Below are 24,577 nucleotides of genomic sequence, written 5' to 3'. Positions count from 1 at the left end.
TAAGTATCTGAAATCCTATCGAGTGGAGAGCAGACCTCCCACTCGGGGGTTTAGCTGCAGCCCAGTGCTCGCCTAAGTATCTAAAATCCTACCGAGTGGAGAGCAAACCTCCCACTCAGGGGCTTAGCTGCAGCCCAGTGCTCGCCTAAGTATCTAAAATCCTACCGAGTGGAGAGCAAACCTCCCACTCGGGGGCTTAGCTGCAGTCTAGCGCTTGCCTAAGTATGTGAAAATCCTACCGAGTGGAGAGCAAACCTCTCACTCGGGGGCTTAGCTGCAGCCCAGTGCTCGCCTAAGTGTATTGGGGAACAAGTCAATTGCAATGAGCGCTTCGCTTTAACCTGCAAAAGACACCTCAAACCAAATGCAAACATATTCAACGTCGAATCCAAGTTCGGATAACACCTAACGGAACCGAAAGTGCTCAGGCTCTAGGCCTGTTAAGGTTTGTCGGTTACAAAACTCACTCGGCATACCGAGGCAAATTTAAAGTATCAAGCTCAGAAGTTTTTTACCCCTCCTGTGGAGGGCTGGAAGGTGCAACAAACTCGTCCAGATCAATTCCATCTGCAATCCGAGTGGCAGCAGCAATGAAGGTCTCCATGAAAGATCTGAAATCGTGCTTCTTGGTGTTAGCCACCCTAAGAGCCACCAGCTTGTCCTCTCGTGCATCCTTGCAGTGAACGTGGACCAGAGACAGAGCAACATCCGCACCGCACCTGGCCGAAGACTTCTTGCACTCCTGCACTCGACTTGGGACCTCGTTCACTCGAGTCAGACGATATCTTTCCTGCGATCCGTCGCTCGGAAGTTCACCAAAGTTCAAAAAGTTCACTCGACAGAAGACAAGAATGGATCAAGGCGACTAAAGTAAAAGTTGACGCCAACGCCGAAAGAAAAATCGCCGATCCAAGATACGACATAATCAAAGCATGGGAAATAAGTCGGAGAAAATTATCAACTCCTTCCTCACTCGAACCTCGATCCATTCGGGGGCTAATGATGATGTTATGTACCTAGGGTAGGGTCATGGACCTATCTAGGATACCATACCCAAGGACATCCTTAAACGAAGCTACCTTCCAGTCGACCAAGAGGGATTCCACTCGACCAAGAGTGACTCCACTCGACCGGCTAGAAGACACTCGACGAACCTAAAGACACTCGACCATGAAGACTCACTCGACCATCAGGAGTTCAGGATCTACTCTGTATCCAAACGGTCTGTAATTAAGTAGTCTTAATGGTCATGATGACACTTTATGTAGGGCGTTACCAATAACGCCCGGCCTTAATGTACTTTAACCCTCTACTACGTGGCTTGGCTGGGGTCCTGGCGTCCTCTATATAAGCCACCCCCCTCCACTGGTAGAAGGGTTCGCACCCCTGTAACTCATATACACATAAACCAGTCGACCGCCTCCGGGCTGTGAGACGTAGGGCTATTACTTCCTCAGAGAAGTGCCTGAACTCGTAAAAACACTCATGTGTACAACTACTCCATAGCTAGGATCTTGCCTCTCCATACCTACCCCCATTCTACTGTCAGACTTAGAACCACGACAGTAGCCCCACTGTCAAACTCCTATGGCTAAGTGAAAGTGATAAAGCATTATAGTCCGGTTGCCTGGTTCGTCGCGCTATCACCTCCTTTGTAGGACCAAGACGTTCGATTAAGTGTGAAAAAGCGCCTTTTTGCGAACACCCCCGCATTATATGCGTGGGGGCTGAAGACAACGACTGCCATCTTTCAGGTTATATACACATATACATTAAACGGCCGCATAGGAGGTATTATAATTCTTGCAAGCACAAGTATAAAAAGCTTTTATATTCTATCAAACTATTACGTTTACAATAGCACATGCTATTTGAACACAACATCCTTCGAGCACTGCGCTTCTATTAAACGAGCGCCCGGAAGAACTTCCTCAAAGTAGTGCTTGGCAGGTACTCGGCTTTCGTCCGAATCCCGGGATGCAACAACACTAGCCTTCATATCCGCCCAGTATGTCTTGACACGGGCAAGAGCCATTTGTGCACCCTCTATGCACGTCGACCTCTTCATTGCATCAACATGCGGCACCGAACCAAGGAACTGCTGCACCAAGCTAGAATAACTCTTCGGCTCTGGCTCTCCCGGCCACAAACGACTCGCAACATACTTCATGGCGAGTCCGGATAACCTATTCAGCTCCGCCTAGGCGGCCAAACGGTCGGATACCGAAAGTGGGCGTTCTGGATTGTGGAACTGCGACCAAAAAAGTTCTTCCAACTCATGGTCACCTCGACCTCGGAAGTGTTCGATTGCGTCTGCCGCACTAGCTGCCAAATCCAGATAAGTGTTTTCCGCACTCCACTGCTGGTCTAATGGAGCATACTTAGGATCCCCGAACTTCATCCGCAGCATATAGGGCTTTCCAGTCGTGATATCTCCGGCCTGACGTAGCTCCCCTTCATAGCTCTCATTGCAGAGCGAGTATCCTTGGCCTCGGCAGTACTCTTCTCAAGGTCCTTCTGAGCCGACCTCTCTTCTTGTTCAAGAAATTTACAGCGGTCGTCAACATCATTCAATTTTATAGCCATCTCGGCTATTACTTTCTTGCTCTGGCAGTGAGCAGCCTGTTCGGCTTTTAGCTCTTCAGCCGCCTTAACGGCAGCCGCATCACTTTTCCTTGCTTGCTCCTTGGCTCGGGCAAGCGGCGCCCGAATATTCTCCACGGCAGCAGCACCATCTACATTACACACATATATTATAAGGCACGAGCATCGAACTCCTCTTATCAGATGTCTGTGGAGCATACCGTGTGCCTCGTCCAGCCGCTTATTTACAAGCGTGATGTCGGCTTCCGCCACATCAAGTTGCCGCTTTAGCTCGGTAGATTCATCAGTTCGGCTAGCCACCGAACGCCTCGCCACCTTCATAAAAAGGTGACACTTTACACCTGGGGTTATGATCCTCTGTGCGCCATCACTTTTGACGACACATAGAGTCTCAGGGGCTACTATTTATACAGGGCGCATTTTATATATGCGGCTCTACCAAAAGGTACACCTTTTCACGTACCTCAAAGTATGTCAATAAACTCCTGGCGGCCTCGTACAATCCGCTTTCTGTGGATGAAATCCTTCCTATCACCGTGTTCATCAACATACGGTGTTCTTCTGAGATGGACGCTCGCCCGAGCAGATCCCTCAGCCCCTCCGACCGCGCACCAGAGGGTGCCGGACTAGCCTGACGACCTTTTTAGGGTCCGGCTTTGGGAAAACCCTCTGGGACGACACCTCGGGGTCGCCCGCCTTGTAAGATGGTGCATCTAGGCGAGGCGTTTCGCTCTCCATCATCTCCGGACGAAGATCCCCTGAAGACGAGCTCTGCTGAGAAGGGTTGAGATCCGAACTGCAAGGTAATATTTCGGTTATCTTCCTTAGAAATAAAACAGGGGTGCCAATCATTTTTGAAACCCTCTCTTTACTTACGACTCGGAGGAGAGCTGATCCCCTTGAGGGTGCAATGCGGCCGGGGCACTCTCCGGCGCCGGATCCTCTGGCAAAGATTTCTTCCCCCATTTCGAGGCCATCCCCTCCGAGTCTTCAGAGGCAGTCCTTTTCTTTCCCAGGTCGGGGGAATTCTCGATTCCTCCCTTCCTGACAGCATCCTTCGCGGAGGCGGTAGCTCCTTGGTTCCCCACTTCACCCTCCGCCGAAAGCATAATCTCCAGCATCCTGGTTAACACAGGATCCGGCACAGTCTCGGGCAAGGGGGATGGACACCTGATAAGCTTTGCCTTTGCTATCCACTCCTGTTCAAAAGATAGCTCTGTTAAAAGGCAATTTTATGATGAAAATACGGATGGCGTGTCCAAATATGGGGCTACTTACCTGAGCATCCGGGCGATTGCAGCTCAGACCTGCATCCTCGGACAAGTCCGGACACCTTGCTTGTGATCCGAAGAACAATTTGTACATCTCCACGGGTGTCACGCCCATAAAATGTTGGAGGACTTGCGGTCCCTCCGGATTAAATTCCCACAGGCGGAGAGGGCGACGTTTGCAGGGCAGCGTGCAGCGAATCAGCATAACTTGCGCCACTACGGTCAGGTTAATATCTCTTTCTAGGAGATCTCGAATGCGGTCCTGTAGTAGGGGCACGTCTTTGGACGGCCCCTAGATAAGCCCTTCATTAACCCATGATGCTCGTCGTGATGGGGGACCCGAGCAAAAAACAGGTGGCGCCACCCATGTGGTGCCCCTGGGGGCTGTGATGTAAAACCAGTCCGTTGCCATAAGCCGAACTCCTCTTGAAAAGAGCCTTCGGGCCATGGAGCGTCGGCCATCTTGCTTATGATAGCTCCTCCGCACTCAGCGTGTTGCCCCTCGATCATCTTCGGTTCCACCTTGAAGGTTCTAAGCCACAATCAGAAGTGAGGAGTAATATGGAGGAAGGCCTCACACACGACAATGAATGATGAGATTTGGAGGATGGACTCCGGAGCTAAGTCGTGGAATTCCAGCCCGTAATAAAACATAAGCCCTCTCACGAAGGGATCAATCGGGAAACCTAGCCCCCGAAGGAAGTGAGATGTGAACACCACGCTCTCACCGGGCTGAGGAGTGGGAATGGCCTGCCCTTGAGCAGGTAGCCTGTGCGAGATTTCGCCGATTAGGTACCTGGCACCTCTCAGCTTTCGCACATCTTCTTCCGTAATGGAGGAAGGCATCCACCAGCCTTGAAGGTCGGAGCCGGACATCATCAAAGGTCTGAAGCGCCTAAAACTAGAGCTTTGGGTGTTGGAACTCGAAGCGAGGGGCGGATTCGATTGGATTGAAAAGAAAAGGAGTCGAGCCTTGGTCTATTTATAAAGGAGTTGAATACCAAGAGCCCTCCCCGTAACCGTTTGGGACTCGCTTTCAATTAGGGAGTCATACCAAAGGCACGGTTGGGTTACCCACGCCCGTATTGATGAGAATCCCGGAATAAGGGGACACAATCTCTGCTTTGACAAGACATGCCGAGGAAACCGCCTCGCTAAACGTGCTGAGGTGGAACAGTAAAATGATTCAAATAAAGGCTTGGCCGTGGCGTGATGTCACGCTGCGGAATACGTCAGCAGATTAGATTTGTGCAGATATTATTCTCTCTACGGTGGTATGTGGAACTTATTTTGCAGAGCCGGACACTATCCTTGTGTTCAACATCTTCTATGAAGTATTCGGAGGAGGAACCCGCCTTGCAATGCCGAAGACAATTTGCGCGCCAGACTTGTCGTCATTGAAGCCTGGTTCAGGGTGTAAGACAGATTTACACAAGACTATGTCCAACGGGTGTTCAACCTAAGTGTTTTGCATGTGTAAATATGTCTTACAACGGGTGTAAGACTATGTCCAACGGGTGTAAGACTCGTCGTCAATGAACGCAAGACTCGTCGGCCGGACTCCAAGACTATGAAGATACAAGATTGAAGACTTCGTTCCGTGTTCGGATGGGACTTTCCTTGGCGTGGAAGGCAAGCTTGGCGATACGGATATGTAGATCTCCTACCATTGTAACCGACTTTGTGTAACCCTAGCCCTCTCCAATGTCTATATAAACCGGATGGCTTTAGTCCATAGGACGAACAACAATCATACCATAGGCTAGCTTCTAGGGTTTAGCCTCCTTGATCTCGTGGTAGATCCACTCTTGTAACACACATCATCAATATTAATCAAGCAGGACGTAGGGTTTTACCTACATCAAGAGGGCCCGAACCTGGGTAAAACATTGTGTCCCTTGTCTCCTATTACCATCCGCCTAGACGCACAGTTCGGGACCCCCTACCCGAGATCCGCCGGTTTTGACACCGACATTGGTGCTTTCATTGAGAGTTCCTCTGTGTCGTCACCGATATGCTCGATGGCTTCTTCGACCATCATCAATGATGCAGTCCAGGGTGAGACCTTTCTCCCCGAACAGATCTTCGTATTCGACGGCTTTGAACTGCGGGCCAATTCGCGTGGCCGTCTGGAGCAGATCGAGAGCTACGCCCCTGGCCGTCAGGTCAGATTTGGAAGTTTGAACTTCACGGCTGACATCCGCGGGGACTTGATCCTCGATGGATCCGAGCCACAGCCGAGCGTGCCGCACTGCCATGGCGTGCATGATTTAGATCTGCTGCCGGACAGTATCCTGGAGGCCGCACTCGAACCCGCTCCGATCTTCAATTCGGAGCCGGCTGCGCAGATCAAGGATGGATGGCTAGACACCGCCTCGGGAGCTGCAACCTCTACGGCGATGGAGCCGAACAATGACCTTGTCCCTCATGAAGCTCGTGACTCCGAGGTGCCAGACTCCTTGCCGGACTTCGAACCTCCAGCGCCCACTCCGATCGAATCCGATCGTGCGCCAATCATGGAGTTCACCGCAGCGGACATCTTTCAACACTCACCTTTCGGCGACATCTTGAGTTCGCTAAAGTATCTCTCGTTATCAGGAGAGCCCTGGCCGGACTGCGGTCAGGACGGTTGGGATGTGGACGACGAAGAAATTCAAAGCCCACCCACCACCCAATTAATAGCCACTGTCGACGATCTAACCGACATGCTAAACTACGACTCCGAAGACATCAACGGTATGGACGACGATGCCGGAGACGATCAAGAACCAGCGCCTACCGGGCACGGGAAAGCCACCCCAACTCACGACGTATACATGGTGGATACACCAAAAGGAAGCAATAATGAGGAAAAATGGGACGTGGCGAAGGACAACTCCCCCAACAAACAACCAAAACGGCGACGCAAGCGCCACCCGAAGACCGGCCTCGATAAAAACGGCACCCATACGGACCCGGCCCTAAAGCAGGGCGAAGCGGTGGACGACACACATGTCAACAAGCAGCCAGCCGGACATGAACTGGACAAACAACCCATCCCCACGAAGATGATCTCACATCACCAGAGCATACGAATCTTCATAAAAGGCTCGTCACCACTGCAAGAAGTTTGAAGAAGCAAAAGCGGAAGCTCAAAACAGCGGAGGACGCACTCAGAATGAGATGGAGCAAAGTACTCAATAGCGCAGATAAACATGGCGCTAGTCACCAGACAAAGAGCTACCCGAAGCGCAAGTTGTTGCCCGAATTTGACGTGGAGGCCTTAGAGCCCCCGCAGTCAAAAAAGAAAGAAGCCGCCTGGCTGGATAGACAACCAGATGACAGGCCAAGAGCAACAAGGGGCGTCGCACACAAGCCGGCACACGATCAGCATAAAGACCCTCGGAAAAAGGACGACCCAGTCAGGTCTATTTATGGGCCAAAAAAGAAGACTCCAGGAAGCAACATAACCCGCCGAGCATTTGAAGACAACGGCACACCCAAATACAGGGGCGCCGCACACCCACTATGTTTCACCGACGAGGTACTAGATCATGGATTTCCAGCGGGATTCAAACCCGTAAACATAGAAGCATATGACGGAACAACAGACCCCGGAGTCTGGATTGAGGATTACATCCTACACATACATATGGCCAGAGGAGACGATCTCCATGCCATAAAATACCTACCCCTCAAGCTCAAAGGGCCAGCTCGGCATTGGCTTAAAAGCCTCCCAGAAAATACCATTGGAAGTTGGGAAGAGCTTGAGGATGCATTTCGAGCAAATTTTCAGGGGACCTATGTCCGTCCTCCGGATGCAGACGATTTAAGTCACATAACTCAACAGCCCGAAGAGTCAGCATGAAAATTCTGGAACAGGTTCCTCACTAAAAAGAACCAAATAGTCGACTGTCCGGACGCTAAAGCCTTAGCAGCCTTTAAACACAACGTCCGAGACGAATGGCTTGCCAGACACCTCGGCCAGGAAAAACCAAGAACAATGGCCGCACTAACAAGCCTCATGACCCGCTTTTGCGCGGGGGAAGATAGCTGGCTGGCTAGGTGCAGCACCAGCGACCCGAGTACATCCGAAGTTAGGGATGGAAATGGGAAATCATGACACAGAAAAGATCAGCGCCGGAATAAGGAAAATGGCCCGAATAGTACGGCGGTCAACGCCGGATTCAAAAGCTTTCGGCCGAACAACAAAACGCTGCCCCTCAAGGACAACAGTGACGAGCTATCCAACCTAAATAAGATTCTGGACAGACTATGTCAAATACATGGTACCTTGGGAAGCCTGCAAACCATACCCACAGAGATTGTTGGGTCTTCAAACAGTCCGGCCGACTTAATGCCGAACACAAGGGGCTCGACACACCAAGCGAAAGTGACGAAACCCAAAAGCAGCACTCCAGAAAACAGAAGACTTTCCCACTAGAAGTCAAAACAGTGAACTCACTTCATGTGATAACACGAAAAGACAGTGTGGCACCTGCAATACCAGGACACCGCCCGCAGAATGGGGACAGACCATACCAAAATTCGCCATAGCAGCACTTCCTTCAAAGGAGTGACGCCAGGCCTTTAAGCCAATTACACAGGCTCTGTACCACTAGAGGTTGTGTTCGGTTCATTCGACCACCTCCGTCGCGAAAAGCTCACTATCCATCGCCCCATTCAAACAGTAGCCCTTAAGCACTACTGGGGCGCGCAACTTTCGCCAGCCCTAACGCAATACCACATTACGCGTTTTTTACGCTTAAAAATGCCTGGTCAACGTGGCATAATTCCATTAAAAAGTAACTCCGAGTGTTCCTCGACCACGGAGAACGTGAGACTGCCTCGATAGCCACACACTAATCAGACCTTGCGGGTCAAAGCCCCTAAAAACAGGTCATTCAGACCTCGGACATGGTTAGGCGAGTCCAGCAAGGGGCTTCCCAGCCGCATATCCCCTTTATAAGGGGCTGCGTGTATAAATGATGAGAGCCACTAAAGCTCAATTTTCTTCCTTTTATTCTATTTTTATACAACCTCTGCACGATATTTCTTGGAAACTAAGTCCTTCTCTTTTACAGATGAAGCGCGTGCTACACCCGTCCAGGATACAGCACAACGGAGACACAGGCGCAGATGTGCAGCAGGGACCCGTTGCAAGGATTCTTTTCAGATTAAGACCCTGCGTCAACCTTTCTTACTGTCTCTTGTTGATACACATCCCCCGGTTTCCTACCATAACCAAGGAGGAGGCTGGCGTTTTGGCATCGGCCGCGTCAGAAGTTCCCGCCTGAACCTGGACACTAGGGGCTTAGGGCATTGTTTTGCCCGGTATCATAAAGACCGAACACCTCAGGGAGTGTTCGGCGTCTCGAGTTAGGCCTTATATGCATCAGCTCCGAATCATGTCTTTGGTCAAATGTTGGGTTTGCCCGGCTCCTGTGTTTTGCTGCCTTACGTTCCGTATCATCGGCTAACGCGGCACCAGGAGAACTACTGCGATTATGCCCCGGTTCGGCCGGGCGAGCACCTCAGTAGAGAAAGCCGAAAACTGACTGTCATGATATAGCGAGAGACTGGTCAACCACTCGATCGACCATTGGAATGTTTAGAATTCCTCCGCTTTGACGAAGGACCGCTTCCCGGTCAGGCACATACGCGCCCCGAAGTTCGGAGAGGAGCGATGCCGCTAGGGGCTATATAGTAGCCCCACATTCGAGCTCCTATGGCTAAGTGAAAGTAATAAAGCATTATAGTCCGGTTGGCTAGTTTGCTACGCTATCACCTTGTCTCCTGTTACCATCCGCCTAGACGCACAGTTCGGGACCCCCTACCCAAGATCCGCCGGTTTTGACACCGACACCCGTTGTATGTGAACGTAAGAATCTATCACACCCGATCATCACGTGGTGCTTCGAAACGACGAACTTTAGCAACGGCGCACAGTTAGGGGGAACACTTTCTTGAAATTATTATAAGGGATCATCTTATTTACTACCGTCGTTCTAAGTAAACAAGATGCATAAGCATAATAAACATCACATGCAATTATATAATAGTGACATGATATGGCCAATATCATATAGCTCCTTTGATCTCCATCTTCGGGGCTCCATGATCATCTTCGTCACCGGCATGACACCATGATCTCCATCATCATGATCTCCATCATCGTGTCTTCATGAAGTTGTCACGCCAACGACTACTTCTACTTCTATGGCTAACGCGTTTAGCAATAAAGTAAAGTAATTTACATGGCGTTCTTCAATGACACGCATGTCATACAAAAAATAAAGACAACTCCTATGGCTCCTGCCGGTTGTCATACTCATCGACATGCAAGTCGTGATTCCTATTACAAGAACATGATCTCATACATCACAATATATCATTCATCATTCATCACAACTTCTGGCCATATCACATCACAAGACAATTGCTGCAAAAACAAGTTAGACATCCTCTAATTGTTGTTGCATCTTTTACGTGGCTGCAATTGGGTTCTAGCAAGAACGTTTTCTTACCTACGAAACCACAATGTGATTTTGTCAACTTCTATTTACCCTTCATAAGGACCCTTTTCATCGAATCCGCTCCAACTAAATTAGGAGAGACAGACACCCGCTAGCCACCTTATGCAACTAGTGCATGTCAGTCGGTGGAACCTATCTCACGTAAGTGTACGTGTAAGGTCGGTCTGGTCCGCTTCATCCCACAATACCGCTGAAGCAAAATAAGACTAGTAGCGGCAAGCAAGTTGACAAGATCTACGCCCACAACAGATTTGTGTTCTACTCGTGCAATAGAGAACTACGCATAGACCTAGCTCATGATGCCACTGTTGGGGAACGTTGCAGAAAATAAAAGTTTTCCTACGGTTTCACCAAGATCCATCTATAAGTTCATCTAAGCAACGAGTGATAGGAGTGCATCTACATACCTTTGTAGATCGCAAGCGGAAGCGTTCAAGAGAACGGGGTTGAGGGAGTCGTACTCGTCGTGATCCAAATCACCGATGACCAAGTGCCGAACGGACAGCACCTCCGCGTTCAACACACGTACGGAGCGGATGACGTCACCTCCTTCTTGATCCAGCAAGGGGAAAGGAGAGGTTGATGAAGATCCAGCAGCACGACAGCGTGATGGTGGATGCAGCAGAGTTCCGGCAGGGCTTCGCCAAGCAACTACGGGAGGAGGAGGTGTAGCAAGGGGAGAGGGAGGCGCCAAAACTTCAGGTGCGGCTGCCCTCCCTCCCCCCTCCTTTATATAGGCCCCCAGAGGGGGCACCGGCCCTAGAGATGGGATCTCTAGGGGGGGCGGCGGCCAAGGGGGGTGGAGTGCCCCCCAAGGCAAGTGGAGGCGCCCCCTCCCCTAGGGTTCCCAACCCTAGGCGCAGAGGGGGGCCCGGGGGGGGGGGCGCACCAGCCCACCAGGGGCTGGTTCCCCTCCCACTTCAGCCCATGGGGCCCTCCGGGATAGGTGGCCCCACCCGGTGGACCCCCGAGACCCTTCCGGTGGTCCCGGTACAATACCGGTGACCCCCGAAACTTTCCCGGTGGCCGAAACTGCACTTCCTATATATAATTCTTTACCTCCGGACCATTCTGGAACTCCTCGTGACGTCCGAGATCTCATCCGGGACTCCGAAAAACTTTCGGTTTGCTACATACTGATATTCATACAACCCTAGCGTCACCGAACCGTAAGTGTGTAGACCCTACGGGTTCGGGAGACACGTAGACATGACCGAGACGGCTCTCCGGTCAATAACCAACAGCGGGATCTGGATACCCATGTTGGCTCCCACATGTTCCTCGATGATCTCATCGGATGAACCATGATGTCGAGGATTCAATCAACCTCGTATACAATTCCCTTTGTCAAACGGTACGTTACTTGCCCGAGACTCGATCGTCGGTATCCCAATACCTCGTTCAGTCTCGTTACCGGCAAGTCACTTTACTCGTACCGTAATGCATGATCCCGTGACCAGACACTTGGTCACTTTGAGCTCATTATGATGATGCATTACCGAGTGGGCCCAGAGATACCTCTCCGTCATACGGAGTGACAAATCCCAGTCTCGATTCGTGTCAACCCAACAGACACTTTCGGAGATACCTGTAGTGCACCTTTATAGTCACCCAGTTACGTTGTGACGTTTGATACACCCAAAGCACTCCTACGGTATCCGGGAGTTACACGATCTCATGGTCTAAGGAAAAGATACTTGACATTGGAAAAGCTCTAGCAAAACGAACTACACGATCTTGTGCTATGCTTAGGATTGGGTCTTGTCCATCACATCATTCTCCTAATGATGTGATCCCGTTATCAACGACATCTAATGTCCATAGTCAGGAAACCATGACTATCTGTTGATCAACGAGCTAGTCAACTAGAGGCTTACTAGGGACATATTATGGTCTATGTATTCACACGTGTATTACGATTTCCGGATAATACAATTATAGCATGAATAAAGACAATTATCATGAACAAGGAAATATAATAATAATCCTTTTATTATTGTTGATCAAGAAGGAGGTGACGTCATCCGCTCCGTACGTGTGTTGAACGCGGAGGTGCCGTCCGTCCGGCGCTAGGATCTCCGGTGATTTGGATCACGACGAGTACGACTCCCTCAACCCCGTTCTCTTGAACGCTTCCGCTCGCGATCTACAAGGGTATGTAGATGCACTCCCCTCTCTCGTTGCTAGATGAACTCATAGATGGATCTTGGTGAAGGTAGGAATTTTTTTATTTTATGCAATGTTCCCCAACACAAACGACGGGACTGCGCGGTGGCTTAAAACGCGGCGTGTGCACCTAAGTGGGTTGGCAGCCTAGGTATCCCCGACCTTAGATGGCTGAATGTGTCCCTAGAGTCACGTTGGACATGGTTGCAGCGAGTGGACTCGGAGAGGCTGTGGAAAGAGTCTAACATAAGTCTGCCGGATGGGGCGCTGGCTCTTTTCCACTCAGCATCACGATCGAAAGTTGGCAATGGACAATCAACATTATTCTAGGAAGATGGATGGCTTGAGGAATGTCATATCTAGGAGATCACACCGAACCTATATGGTTGGGTTCGGCGTAGGGCCACAAGAACTGTCCAAGCGGCGATCGTGGATGGAGCTTGGGCTAGCGACGTAGGTACGGACCTCGATGCTGTCATGTTACATGAGTTTTTGCACTTTGGATGAGGGTGGAGAGAGTGCAACTAGACCCTGACTCCAGGGATACGGTACGTTGGTCTTGGGAGAACAATGGGGAGTTCTCCGCGTGTTCAGCATATGAAGTAAAGTTTTGGGGAAGGGAAGTTGCACTAACGACATGGTTCATTTGGAAGTCGAGGCACTGCTACAATGCTGACTTTTCGCATGGCTTGCCCTATGAGATAGATGCTGGACCTCGGACAGGTTAGCCCGACGCGGACTACCACACCGAACTTCCTGCCCCCTGTGCAATCAGAGTGATGAAACCATCAAACATCTGTTGCTAGAATGTGTCTTTCCGAGAAAGGTATGGACCCATGTATGCACGGGTTTGGCTATGCCCGATTGGGCACCGGCTCCAGCGCCATCCTCAACACGTGGTGCACGACAACATCTGAGGGGAGCCAATGGCCTCGGGACACACACACCATCTTTACCCTGGTAATGTGGACATTATGAAAGCACCGGAACGACATAAGCTCCGACAGAGCCACGCTATCCATGCACAATTTGATGTCAGATCGAGCGGGAAAGCAAAGCTTGGAGCAGAGAGGGACTTCTAAGAGATGCAAGTGTTTCTTTCATTGCAGGGTTAGCTTGGTGGGCTAGTGTGGGCCTATGTGTGTTGTTGTGGGTGTGGATGTGGTGACGACCATGGCGCCCGTCATCCTTGTAAACACTGTGGGCGGAGGCTCTTCCCCCTCTCCTTCTTGAGAGAATTCCTTATTTGACACTCCCTTAAAATCACGTTCCTTATTTGACACTGGAAAAAATTTCTTCCCTATATGACCTATAGTCTTAATTTCTTTCCCTATATGACACTCTAGTTCATTTTGTACACGTGAAAAGACCTTTTTACCCCTGTACATAATGTGACCAGAAATATGTAGCATTGAGCCTAATTAGGGAAAATTCGTTTCTGAGAGTGAGCATAGCTGAACATGTTATCTCCTCCATTGGTCTTTTTTGGGATGCGGGTGTATTCTGTATTCCTGAGCGCATGCATCCAATGTACTCCCTCCTTCCTAAATGTAAGTCTTTGTAGAGATTCCGCTGGGTGGACTACATACGGAGCAAAATGAATGAATCCATACTTAAAATACATCTATATACATCGGTATGTAGTTCATAGTGGAATCTCTACAAAGACTTATATTTAGGAACGGAGGGAGTATTTAGAATGTATTCGGCTGTGTGTCTAGTTTCGGCTGTGTGTCTAGTTTCATGCGGTATCGTTTCCGCCTGTGACCGCGACGATTAATTGTATGATCTCCGTAATTATCCATCGGCTGCTGCTGCGTTCCAAGATGCCGCCGGCTGCAGTCAGGTATCGTGTTGTCGCCGCAGCGACTCCAATTCGCCCTCCGGCCGGCTGGAACAGCACGCCGCGCCGTAGTTCTGATCCCGTCGCGCTCATCAACTACCCCGGCCAGAAGTAGGTGTTCGTGGTTTCCCACAGCTGGGGCGTGATGATAGCTTGGACCTCGCATGGACATGGTGAAAAGATTGGTGGCCTTGTGCATCACATTCAGGGTCTGTTTGGTTGGAGACTACTGTGGCCAAGCCAAAGTGTGGCTAGCCACACAAGTATGGCAAGCCACACAAGTGTGGCTAAGAAATTGAACGCCAAACTTTGGCAAAAGTTGGCAAAAAAATTATCTCTTTGACAAGTGGGCCATAGGGGCAATAAAGTGTGGCAAGCCAAAGTGTGGCAAAAACCAAACACATGCTTGGCAAACTGTGGCTGCCAAATTTTGGCTTGGCAAATTGTGGCTGTGAACCAAACAACCCCTCAGTCCTCGGAGTCTGACGAGAGAGCATGTGGTCTTGTGGATCAGTAGATAGCTTGATGGCTCAGTATGGTCGTAGGGGAACTCTACTACATCTATCTACTCTGCATCCAGATATATAAAACTCTCAAGACAAGCAAAGTTTCACAGTTGCATGGTGATGCATGCTGGCGTGCTCCCATATTCAACACAATGTAGCATGGATCATTTCCACATATATGCTACTGCAGGTATACAATCTAACCGGAACAGTAGCAAATCGACTAGCATGACAATACAGCATATCTGATGTCATATATGGATAACTTGACTGATTTGTTTTGGAACAACTATTATCTTGTACATATTTGTGGTCACATTATACATATGGGTAAAATGGTCTTTTCACGTGTACAAAATGCACTAGAGTGTCATATAGGGAAAAAAATAAGACTAGAGATCATATAGGGAAGAAAATTTTCTCCACTGTCAAATAAGCAACACAATTTTAAGAGAGTGTCAAATAAGGAATTCTCTCCTCCTTCTTTACCTTTGGCATCAAGACGAGCAGAGTATCATTAATGCGTTCCGTTGACTCCGTTTCCTCCACAATCCTAAGAACCGCTTTGATTACCTGTCACTGCACCCAATGGCACTAAAACAACTGAGCGGGATAACCGTCTAGGCATGGCGTCTTAACCTCCTCCCGGCTGTACGACGCATTCAAAGTCTCATTCATAGCCGCTGTAACTTTACGCGGCACCCCTTGTGACGTGAAAAGATTCACATAAAAAAATTATTGTCACTGTCTGCAGAGCATTTGTTGAAACAAGCGTTTTTTGTGTGGAGGGAATGTTGAAACAAGCCTTTTTAACCCAACGTTGGCTCTTTCTTTCTCCCGGGTGTGTGATTCTTTTGTTTCCAGGCTACTTCTTTTTTTTAAGGGATTTTTGATTTTTTAGGCTACTTCTGCATGTAGATGGGCTCGCTACGTGCGTGGCCGGCCCTTGAACAGGCCGAACACCCCCTCCCCGGCCCATCGTATCTACGAACCCCTCCTCATCCTCCTCCTCTATTTATACGATCCGGTGAACAAACCCTAATCCCCACCCCGCCGCCGCCGCCGCCGGCGGCCGTGCTCCTTCCTTCAACATTTGCTTTCTTTTTCTTTCTTTTTTAATGTTCGTTCCTGGTATTATCGATGCGATGAAGAGCTAGTTTCCATTGACCCGCCGTCTTCAACGGCGGCGGCGTGATGCTCACCTTTACTACTGGTTCGTATTCACCGAGCATCCACCCAGCCAGATCCCCCGTTCTTGTTTTGACGATTTACCTTTTTCTTTTCTCTCGATCCAAAGATCTATTCGTGATAGCTTCTTTTCTTTCTTTCCTGGTATTGAATGCCATGAGGAGCTAGTTCCTATTGACCCGCCGTCTTCACTGGCGGCGCCGTGATGCTCATAGGTTTAGGGTTACCCGAGCATCTGTCCAGCCAGATCGCCCATTCTTCATTCAGATTCAGTTTTCTTTTCGTTTTCTTTCGGCGAAGATCCCAGCAGAGAGGTGTTGAATCTCCCTCGTTGAGGCCTCTCTAACAAATTTTTAATCTTCGCACAGTGACGAGACGCCGTGGATTTTGTGGATGTGTGATTTTCCTGGTTCTGTCACATCTGTTGCCATGGATACATCTTTACCATTCTATGGTCAAAATCATCTGTTTTTCATCCGAGGGACCTATGGATGGACAGCCCTTCCCGTGCTGTGTCTACCAAGTTTGCCTTCGGAAACTAGAAAGCAAATTGTTCTTCAACCATCTTGCTTCAAACTCTTTATTTTTTGTGAGGTGGAAACGTTTGCTGACATTTGATTTATGTATAATCCAGTGAATTTTTGCTCCTTAATTTGAGTATTATAAAAGAGACCCAATGAGCGACGATTCAGGCAGCCCCTTTGTCTGATTCAATGGCAATGGAGGTGTTGCGTTGCTCGGAGAGTAAATCTTCTGCTCTTCAGATTAGCTGAGGGGGAGGCTCTGCTTCCCTCCTTGAAGCTTGTCTAGTAGTCTTAAGAACATCAACTAATTGTCCTTTGTTTAACATTATAGTTCTGTGACGAGCGACGATTCAGGCAGCCTCTTTACCGTTACAGTGGCATTGGAGGTGTTGCGTTGCTCTGAGAGTAAACCTTTTGCTCTTCAGATTAGCTGAGGGGGAGGCTCCGGCTTCCCTCCCTGAAGCTGGTCTAGTAGTCTCAAGAACATTATTATCAGTATGTTTCTCATACCTGATTTGATTTTTGACCTTTTTCTTAATTTTTGGTTGGTGATCCATGAAAACAGATGATGATAGCAAGACAGGGACATCAGAACCCTGAATTTCAGGGTTATGACAGACTACGTCTATAATGGGAATCTCTCTGATGTTTTCGATTTCCCCAAGTTAAATTGATCTGATTTTCTCTTTTCTATCATTATTCTTTGGAATATGGTCCTCTTTTTCTTGCAATTCAGAACTTGGATGGCAATGCTCAGGTCATGGTTGGCCTCATCAACAACATTGTCCGTACATCAGTTATACAACTGGCAACTGAAGCTTAATAACATTTTCATGAATATGAACAGATGTTTATCCAAAAATTCTCAATAGGATAGGAAAATGGTGGACTGCTATACAGGAACAATGTACATGATCTTAACCCAAAGGCTTCCAGATGACCCTACAATGGCAATGTAGGTTTGATTCAATACGCCAAACATATCATTGCATGGTGCCTATAGAGCTTTGACACTAGCATACAGCTAAGGTTGGTCCAAAGACAACATCTGTTTACATCATTTGCAACTGAAGCTTAGCAAACTTGTGGAATATCAATTGTCAGCCTTATCTGTTGATACATCTGTGGAAATGTTCCGATGGGCAATTTTTTTTCTTGTACTGGAACTAAAAGCTGTCCGATGATGATTAAACTAAATACTTTCGTTCTTCTGATGTGCTATCTCATGGCGCGGTGCGGAAGCAATTTGGAGACCTGAACTGAGGAAATGCTTGGTTATATTGTTCTTACCATCTGCAAGTTTTGCAATTTTTTTCATGTTTTTTCTGTTTGTAGTCTGTGATGGAAAAAATGTTGTTGTGTTTGTTGCTTCACAACTGGAAGGATGGCCTGTTGATAACAGTTTGGTCATCCCGTAGAGGGAAGCATAGATGAACGGAAACACCGGCCAGCATTAAACAGCATGACGCTCTATCAAACTGTGTCATGTTACCTGTCTTCTGGCACATTTCTAATGCACATAGTACATTTTTTTATTTCTTGAAATTTTTGTTCTTGATTCTGTAGGTCGTTAATTTGGCGGAAGAAAGCCAGCATTACATGTGCTTTGGAGGATTAAACTTGCAGAAAGCTCAGTCGGTTTAGTTCGGTGATTATCAAACTAAAGTTCTGATGCGCTATCTCACAGTTTGGTGCGGAAGAACACCTATGTTTATCAGCAGCATTATGCCTACCACAGATCATCATTACCAAAACAAATGATGAAACATATCATTCTGAATTTCTGATTGACAAAAGCAGTTTACAGATTAGCCGAGGGGGAGGCTCCGGCTTCCCTCCATGAAACATATCATTATTATCAGTATGTTTCATGTGCCCAATTTAATTTTGTATTTTGACATTTTTATGTTGAATTAATGAACCACATGTTTTGGTTTCTCTAGTTTCCTCTCTCTTTGCTTTGCTGGCAGTAAATTTCTTGTTTGGGGATCAATGGAAGCAAATGATGATAACAAGACAGGGACATCAGAACCCTGAATTTCAGGTTAATGACAGACTACGTCTATAATGGGAATCTCTCTGATGTTTCTGATTTTCCCAAGATATATTGATCTGTTTTTATGTCTATTCTTTTTTCATTTTTTCCTCCTTTTCATTTTTCTTCATAATCCTGTTTGTTAACTTCTGGCTATTCGGATGTTGGATGCGAATACTTAAGCAGATCATGGTCACGACATTGTTACACCATTGGCAACTGAAGCTTAACAGACATGAATATGATCAGATATTTTGTATCGGAAAAACCGTGAACATGATCTTTAGCTGGCTCAAGGCTACTTTTATTCATAGGAATAGGAAAGATAGCAGATTGGCATACCTTGCCCATTTGAATCCTGTGGAAGCAAAACAAACGAATTGATCCAAGTGTTTCTTGATGGAAGCAAAAATACCTTGCCCATTTGAATCCTGTGGAAGCAAAACAAACGAATTGATCCAAGTGTTTCTTGATGGAAGCATAGGATTTTTGCACACATCTTCCCAAGAGCTTGCAACTATAAAAATCATGTAAAAATACTATGAATCACACACGGCCTTATAAACAGGATATTTGATTGAACATGATTATATGTTTTGCTTGAAAAAACAACCTCATGATCTTGACTGACTGAAAAAACAACTGAAGAATTGAAAGCAAATGTGTCATAGTGGCACAGCTATTTTTTTCATATATTTATAATAGTTCATTACAAACCATCAATAACTACAATTCTTACGTATCTAACAACTGAATGAGTAAATCCTCTGCTCTTCAGTGAGCTGAGGGGGAGGCTCTGCTTCACAACTCAGCTTGGTCATCCTGTAGAGGAAAGCATAGATGAATGGAAACACCGGCCTGCATAAACAGCATGACGCTTTATCAAACTGCGCCCTGTTTCCTGTCTTCTGGCACATTTTGTAGCATTAGACAATGTGCATATAGATTTTATTTTTATTTGTGATTTTGTTGTTTGTTCATGCATTCATTTGGTGGATGAGACATGATTTGGATTTCTTGATGTTTTGTTCAGTAAAAAATCAATTCTGGTGGTGTTTCATTTTTTTTTTGAAACGGAGGCAAAAGATTTGCCTCATCTATTAAATAAAAAGAGGATAGAGTTTGTTACAAGGGCACACTTTTACACGGCATGGAAGATTAGTTTCTGTTCTGAGATTGCGTTCTCGATTTGGATGGAAGTGAGGATACTTTCCCCAGCTTATCGACTATGATTATACTGTGCACAAATGTAATCCTTTATCAGAGGATTCCAAGCCAGAAAACTGATCCATTATTTGTTGGTATTTTACCTTTGTTTTCTCTGTTTGTATTTTACCTTCTTTTTCTCTCTCTTTTGGTATTTTACCTTTATTTTTCTGTTTGGATTTGTAAATTGAACGGAAGTGAGGATCCTTTACCCAAACGATCGACCATTTGTATACTGCGCGCAACTGTAATCTCACCGGGATTCCAAGCCAGAAATCTGATCCATCTTTGGTTATATTTGCCACCCAGTTTTTTTTATTTCGTTTGTTTTCACGAATGAGAAACTGAATGGAAGTGAGGATCCTTTCCCCAAATGAGCGACTATGATTATACTGTGCGCAACTGTAATCCCACCGGGATTCCAAGCCATTAATCTGATCCATTAATTTCTGTTTCCTTTGTCCTCTTTGTGCATTTTTTTTTGCTTCTTTTGGCAATTAGGGTTTAGGGTTTTGGCAATAACATTTCTGTTGTAATTCTGGTTCAGAGTTGCAGCGGAAACTAGTGTCTAGTTGGTTGAACTGTTCTAGCGGGACCCGACAAGATCGCGCAAGTTGGCGCGACAACGACGCATATAGCGGACCATGCTCCGACCATGATGCTGGCGACCATCGACTCCGTGCAGGAGCGCACGGAGACTCAGGTCAGCCACACCCCGACAACAAAGTGTTCGGGGTCCACCGTGTTGTCGGGAGATGGCTCCCTGACAATGGCATGTGCGTGCAGCTACGTCTTCCTCAACGAGGAGAGAGCCGTGACCACACCCACGCTTGCATGCGGCAAGCAAAGTGAGGGTTGGTTCCTCGACACCGGCGCCACGAACCACATGACTGGTTCGATCGATGCGTTCGCGGAGCTGGACCGCTCAATCACCGGGAAGGTGCGGTTCGCGGACGGATCCGTGGTGGAGATCCACGGGCGCGGGACCGTCGTCTTCGCCGACAAAGGGGGTGATCACAAAGCGTTCACGGACGTCTACTTCATCCCGGCGCTCACGAGCAGCGTCGTGAGTGTTGGACAACTCGACGAGGGCTGGTTCGACATCGGCATCCGGCGTGGTGTTCTCACCGTGCACGACCAGCAGAAGAGGCTGCTCATCGAGGTTACCCGCTCGCCGAACCGCCTCTACAAATTCTTCTTTCAACCCGTGCATCCTGTGTGCCTTGCCGTGGGCCATGTATCTGACGCGTGGCGTTGGCATACCCGGCTAGGACACCAGCACTTCGACGGGTTGCGAAAGATGGCGCGAGGCAACCTCGTTCGTGGGCTACCTCACATCGAGCACGTCGACGAGCTGTGTGATGCATGTCTTGCGGGGAAGCAACGGCGTCTGCCGTTTCCCGAGAAGGCACGCTATCGGGCGCAGAAGCCCCTGGAGCTGGTTCACGGGGACCTCTGCGGCCCAATCACCCCGGCAACGCCAGGAGGGCATCGCTACATCCTGCTGCTCGTCGACGACTATAGCAGGTTCATGTGGGTGCTGCTCCTCGCCTCCAAGGACGAGGCCGAGCAAGCCATTGTCAAGCAGCAAGCGGCAGCAGAGGTCGAGTGCGGCCACAAGCTGGCGTGCTGCGCAGGGACCGTGGCGGCGAGTTCACGTCGGCCACGTTCTACAAGCACTGCGACGAGAAAGGGGTGCAACGTCACCTCACAGCCCCTTACTCGCCGCAGCAGAACGGCGTCGTCGAGCGGAGGAACCAGACAGTGCTTGGGATGGCACGCTGCATGCTCAAGGCAAAGCAGGTGCCGAGCACGTATTGGGGGGAGGCCGTGCTCACGGCCGTCTTCATCCTCAACCGCTCCTTCACAAGGAGCGTCGACGGAAAGACGCCTTACGAGGCGTGGTATGGGAGGAAGCCAGATGTACGCTTCCTCCGTACCTTTGGCTGCGTCGGGCACGTCAAGATGACGCGCCCACAGCTGAAGAAGCTCGACGACAGGAGCACCCCAATGGTGTTCATGGGCTACGAGACGGGCTCTAAGGCGTACAAGATGTATGACCCCGTCTCAAAGCGTGTGCATGTCTCTCGTGACGTCATCTTCGACGAAGACGCGCGATGGACTTGGGAGGCGTCGGGGGAGGCCCCGGCAAGCAGTTCCTTCACTATGGAGTACCCGATGTACTCTACAACCCCGAGAAGCAAGACCTCGGGAATTGCCACGCCGGGAAGCCCGGGAGGTGTGGTTCCGGGAACCGCAACCCCGAGAACACCGTCCCCGGGTATGGTGTCCCCAGACACCCCGACATCAAGCAAGGTGGTTCCCGGGAGGCTGTTCGCGACCCCGCCAACAGCAAGGTCAGAGTTGTTCGACGCCGACGACAGTGTTGGCGCCCCCCACAGGTTTCGGCGCATGGGGGATCTCCTCGGCGAGGCTGCGGCAACACCGCAACAGCCCGAGGATAAGGACGCTGATGACGACGTGGTCTTGCATCTGATGGCCGGCGAGGAGCCGACCACGTTCGCGGAGGCCGAGCAAGAGGATTGCTGGCGCCACGCGATGCTGGACGAGCTGGCGTCGATCAACGACAACGCCACTTGGACACTCACCACACTGCCTGCTGGGCACCGAGCCATCGGGCTCAAGTGGGTGTTCAAGGTAAAGAAGGACGAGCACGGTGCCATTGTCAAGCACAAGGCGCGCCTCGTCGCAAAGGGCTACGTGCAGCGTGAGGGAGTGGACTTCGAGGAAGTCTTTGCTTCGGTGGCAAGGCTGGAGTCGGTACGGCTCATCCTTGCCGTGGCCGCTCACCACGGGTGGGAGGTACACCACATGGATGTCAAGTCGGCATTTCTCAACGGTGACCTTAACGAGGAGGTGTACGTCTCCCAGCCACCCGGGTTCGTTGCAAAGGGCCACGAGCAGGGCGTGTATCGACTATACAAGGCCCTGTATGGTCTCCGGCAAGCCCCAAGGGTGTGGAACGCCAAGCTCGATGCAAGCCTCGCATCCCTTGGGTTCTCACGCAGCGCTTCTGAGCATGGTGTGTACTCGCGTGGCACCGCGAACACGCTGCTCATCGTCGGCATCTACGTCGACGACTTGGTCATTACCGGGGCAGAGCCTAAAGAGGTTCAACGCTTCAAGGGAGAGATGCATCGTCTCTTCAGCATGAGCGACCTTGGGCTGCTCCATTACTACCTCGGGCTGGAGGTGTACCAGGAGGGTGGTCGCATCACGATCACACAGACGGCCTACGCCACCAAGATGCTCGAGCGAGCAAGCATGAAGGACTGCTATGCTGTACATGCTCCAATGGAGGCACGGCTGAAGCTCAGCAAGGAGAGCCCCGAGAAGGCGGTGGATGCCACACTCTACCGTAGCATCATCGGGAGTCTCAGGTACCTCGTGCACACCCGACCGGACATAACGTTTGTTGTCGGGTACCTGAGTAGGTTCATGGAAGCTCCGGCAAGTGATCACCTGGCTGCCGTCAAGCACCTGCTCCGGTACATCGCGGGTACGCTCACGCATGGATGCGTGTATCGTCGTGGCGACGGCGAGAGCTTGGTCGGGTACAGCGACTCCGACCACGCTGGTGACGTGGACTCTCGAAAGAGCACCTCAGGCATACTATTCCTTCTCGGGAATAGTCCCGTCAGCTGGCAATCGGTGAGGCAGAAGGTTGTCGCTGTATCTTCGTGCGAGGCAGAGTACATCGCGGCAGCTACAGCGGCATGTCAGGGGATTTGGCTTGCTCGCCTTCTCGGCGAGATGCTGAATCAGGACACCGCCCCTGCGCTCATCTTCGTCGACAACAAGTCGGCGATTTCCCTCTGTAAGAATCCAGTGCTTCACGACCGCAGCAAACACATCGATCTCCGCTATCACTTCATACGTGACTGCGTCGAGAAAGGCTCGGTGATCGTGGAGTTCATCAGGACTGGTGAACAGAAGGCGGACATCCTGACCAAGTCACTTGATCGTGTCCGGTTCCAGGAGCTGCGCGACAAGGTCGGGATCATCGACATCAAGCTCCTTCGACAAGATTGAGGGGGAGAATGTTGTGTCAAACTTGTCTCCGAAGGCTGCATGTCGGCAGCATGCATGCACCAGAGTAGTGTTACTTAGCTACGAAGGGAGTAGCAGTAAGTTTGCAAGACCATTTTGTTTTTTCTACTATTGTAGATCAGCATAGCGTGCAGGTCGGCAAGTCGGTAAGAAGCCGTAGCTTACTAGTTAAGGTAAGTCTGTGACGTAAGTGCTTAGCTAAGAGCTAGCAGATATTTTAGCCCATAGTCGGTTTGTAAGCACTACATAAGGGGCAGCACTCCACCCGGTTGTAGCATTCCATTCCAAGCATTTTGAGCTTCATACAACTAGTATCCCGTGAGCGTTTTTCCTCCTCGTGTGTGTGTGTCTTGCCTTGCACTAGTGAGTGTGTGTTACTAGTGAGCTGAGTGCAAGTACTATCAGTAGCGGGTAGCCACGACCCTCTGGTCTCAGTAGTTCGGGCCAACAGACTTTAGCTTGGAGAGTAAATCTTCTGATCTTCAGATTATCTGTGGGGAAGGCTCCTTGAAGCTGGTCTAGTAGTCTTAAGAACATTATTATTTGTTTCATTCAATACTCAATTTTTTTGTTGGCCAATGGTAAAAACCATATGAATCTTTGACCTGTTCGGTTCAACAATTCAGTTCATGGTGCATTATGCGTACA

At 49.3% G+C, this 24,577-nt stretch overlaps 8 non-coding genes and 2 pseudogenes across 8 annotated transcripts; all 10 read left to right on the top strand.

Moving 5' to 3' along the window:
- Positions 1-16,783: 16,783 nt before the first annotated feature.
- Positions 16,784-16,919, top strand: LOC119351093. The gene has a single exon (XR_005169633.1). It is a non-coding gene; the product is annotated as a small nucleolar RNA snoR77 (small nucleolar RNA).
- A 50-nt stretch (positions 16,920-16,969) lies between these two features.
- LOC119351101 lies at positions 16,970-17,105 on the top strand. The gene has a single exon (XR_005169640.1). It is a non-coding gene; the product is annotated as a small nucleolar RNA snoR77 (small nucleolar RNA).
- Positions 17,106-17,175: 70 nt separating this feature from the next.
- Positions 17,176-17,269, top strand: LOC119351047. The gene has a single exon (XR_005169593.1). It is a non-coding gene; the product is annotated as a small nucleolar RNA R44/J54/Z268 family (small nucleolar RNA).
- A 521-nt stretch (positions 17,270-17,790) lies between these two features.
- LOC119351550 lies at positions 17,791-17,886 on the top strand (annotated as a pseudogene).
- Positions 17,887-17,981: 95 nt separating this feature from the next.
- On the top strand, positions 17,982-18,127 carry LOC119351145. Its single transcript, XR_005169676.1, has one exon. It is a non-coding gene; the product is annotated as a small nucleolar RNA snoR137 (small nucleolar RNA).
- A 485-nt stretch (positions 18,128-18,612) lies between these two features.
- On the top strand, positions 18,613-18,706 carry LOC119351050. Its single transcript, XR_005169596.1, has one exon. It is a non-coding gene; the product is annotated as a small nucleolar RNA R44/J54/Z268 family (small nucleolar RNA).
- A 1,139-nt stretch (positions 18,707-19,845) lies between these two features.
- LOC119351543 lies at positions 19,846-19,944 on the top strand. The gene has a single exon (XR_005170025.1). It is a non-coding gene; the product is annotated as a small nucleolar RNA Z103 (small nucleolar RNA).
- Positions 19,945-20,049: 105 nt separating this feature from the next.
- LOC119351548 lies at positions 20,050-20,144 on the top strand. The gene has a single exon (XR_005170030.1). It is a non-coding gene; the product is annotated as a small nucleolar RNA Z103 (small nucleolar RNA).
- Positions 20,145-20,206: 62 nt separating this feature from the next.
- Positions 20,207-20,301, top strand: LOC119351546. Its single transcript, XR_005170028.1, has one exon. It is a non-coding gene; the product is annotated as a small nucleolar RNA Z103 (small nucleolar RNA).
- A 4,061-nt stretch (positions 20,302-24,362) lies between these two features.
- On the top strand, positions 24,363-24,467 carry LOC119351106 (annotated as a pseudogene).
- Positions 24,468-24,577: the final 110 nt, after the last annotated feature.

This window comes from Triticum dicoccoides, chromosome 1B (genome assembly GCF_002162155.2).
Source record: "Triticum dicoccoides isolate Atlit2015 ecotype Zavitan chromosome 1B, WEW_v2.0, whole genome shotgun sequence".
NCBI lineage: Eukaryota > Viridiplantae > Streptophyta > Magnoliopsida > Poales > Poaceae > Triticum > Triticum dicoccoides.
The sequence above is the reverse complement of the archived record's forward strand: the minus strand, read 5'-3'. Positions and strand labels throughout refer to the sequence as shown.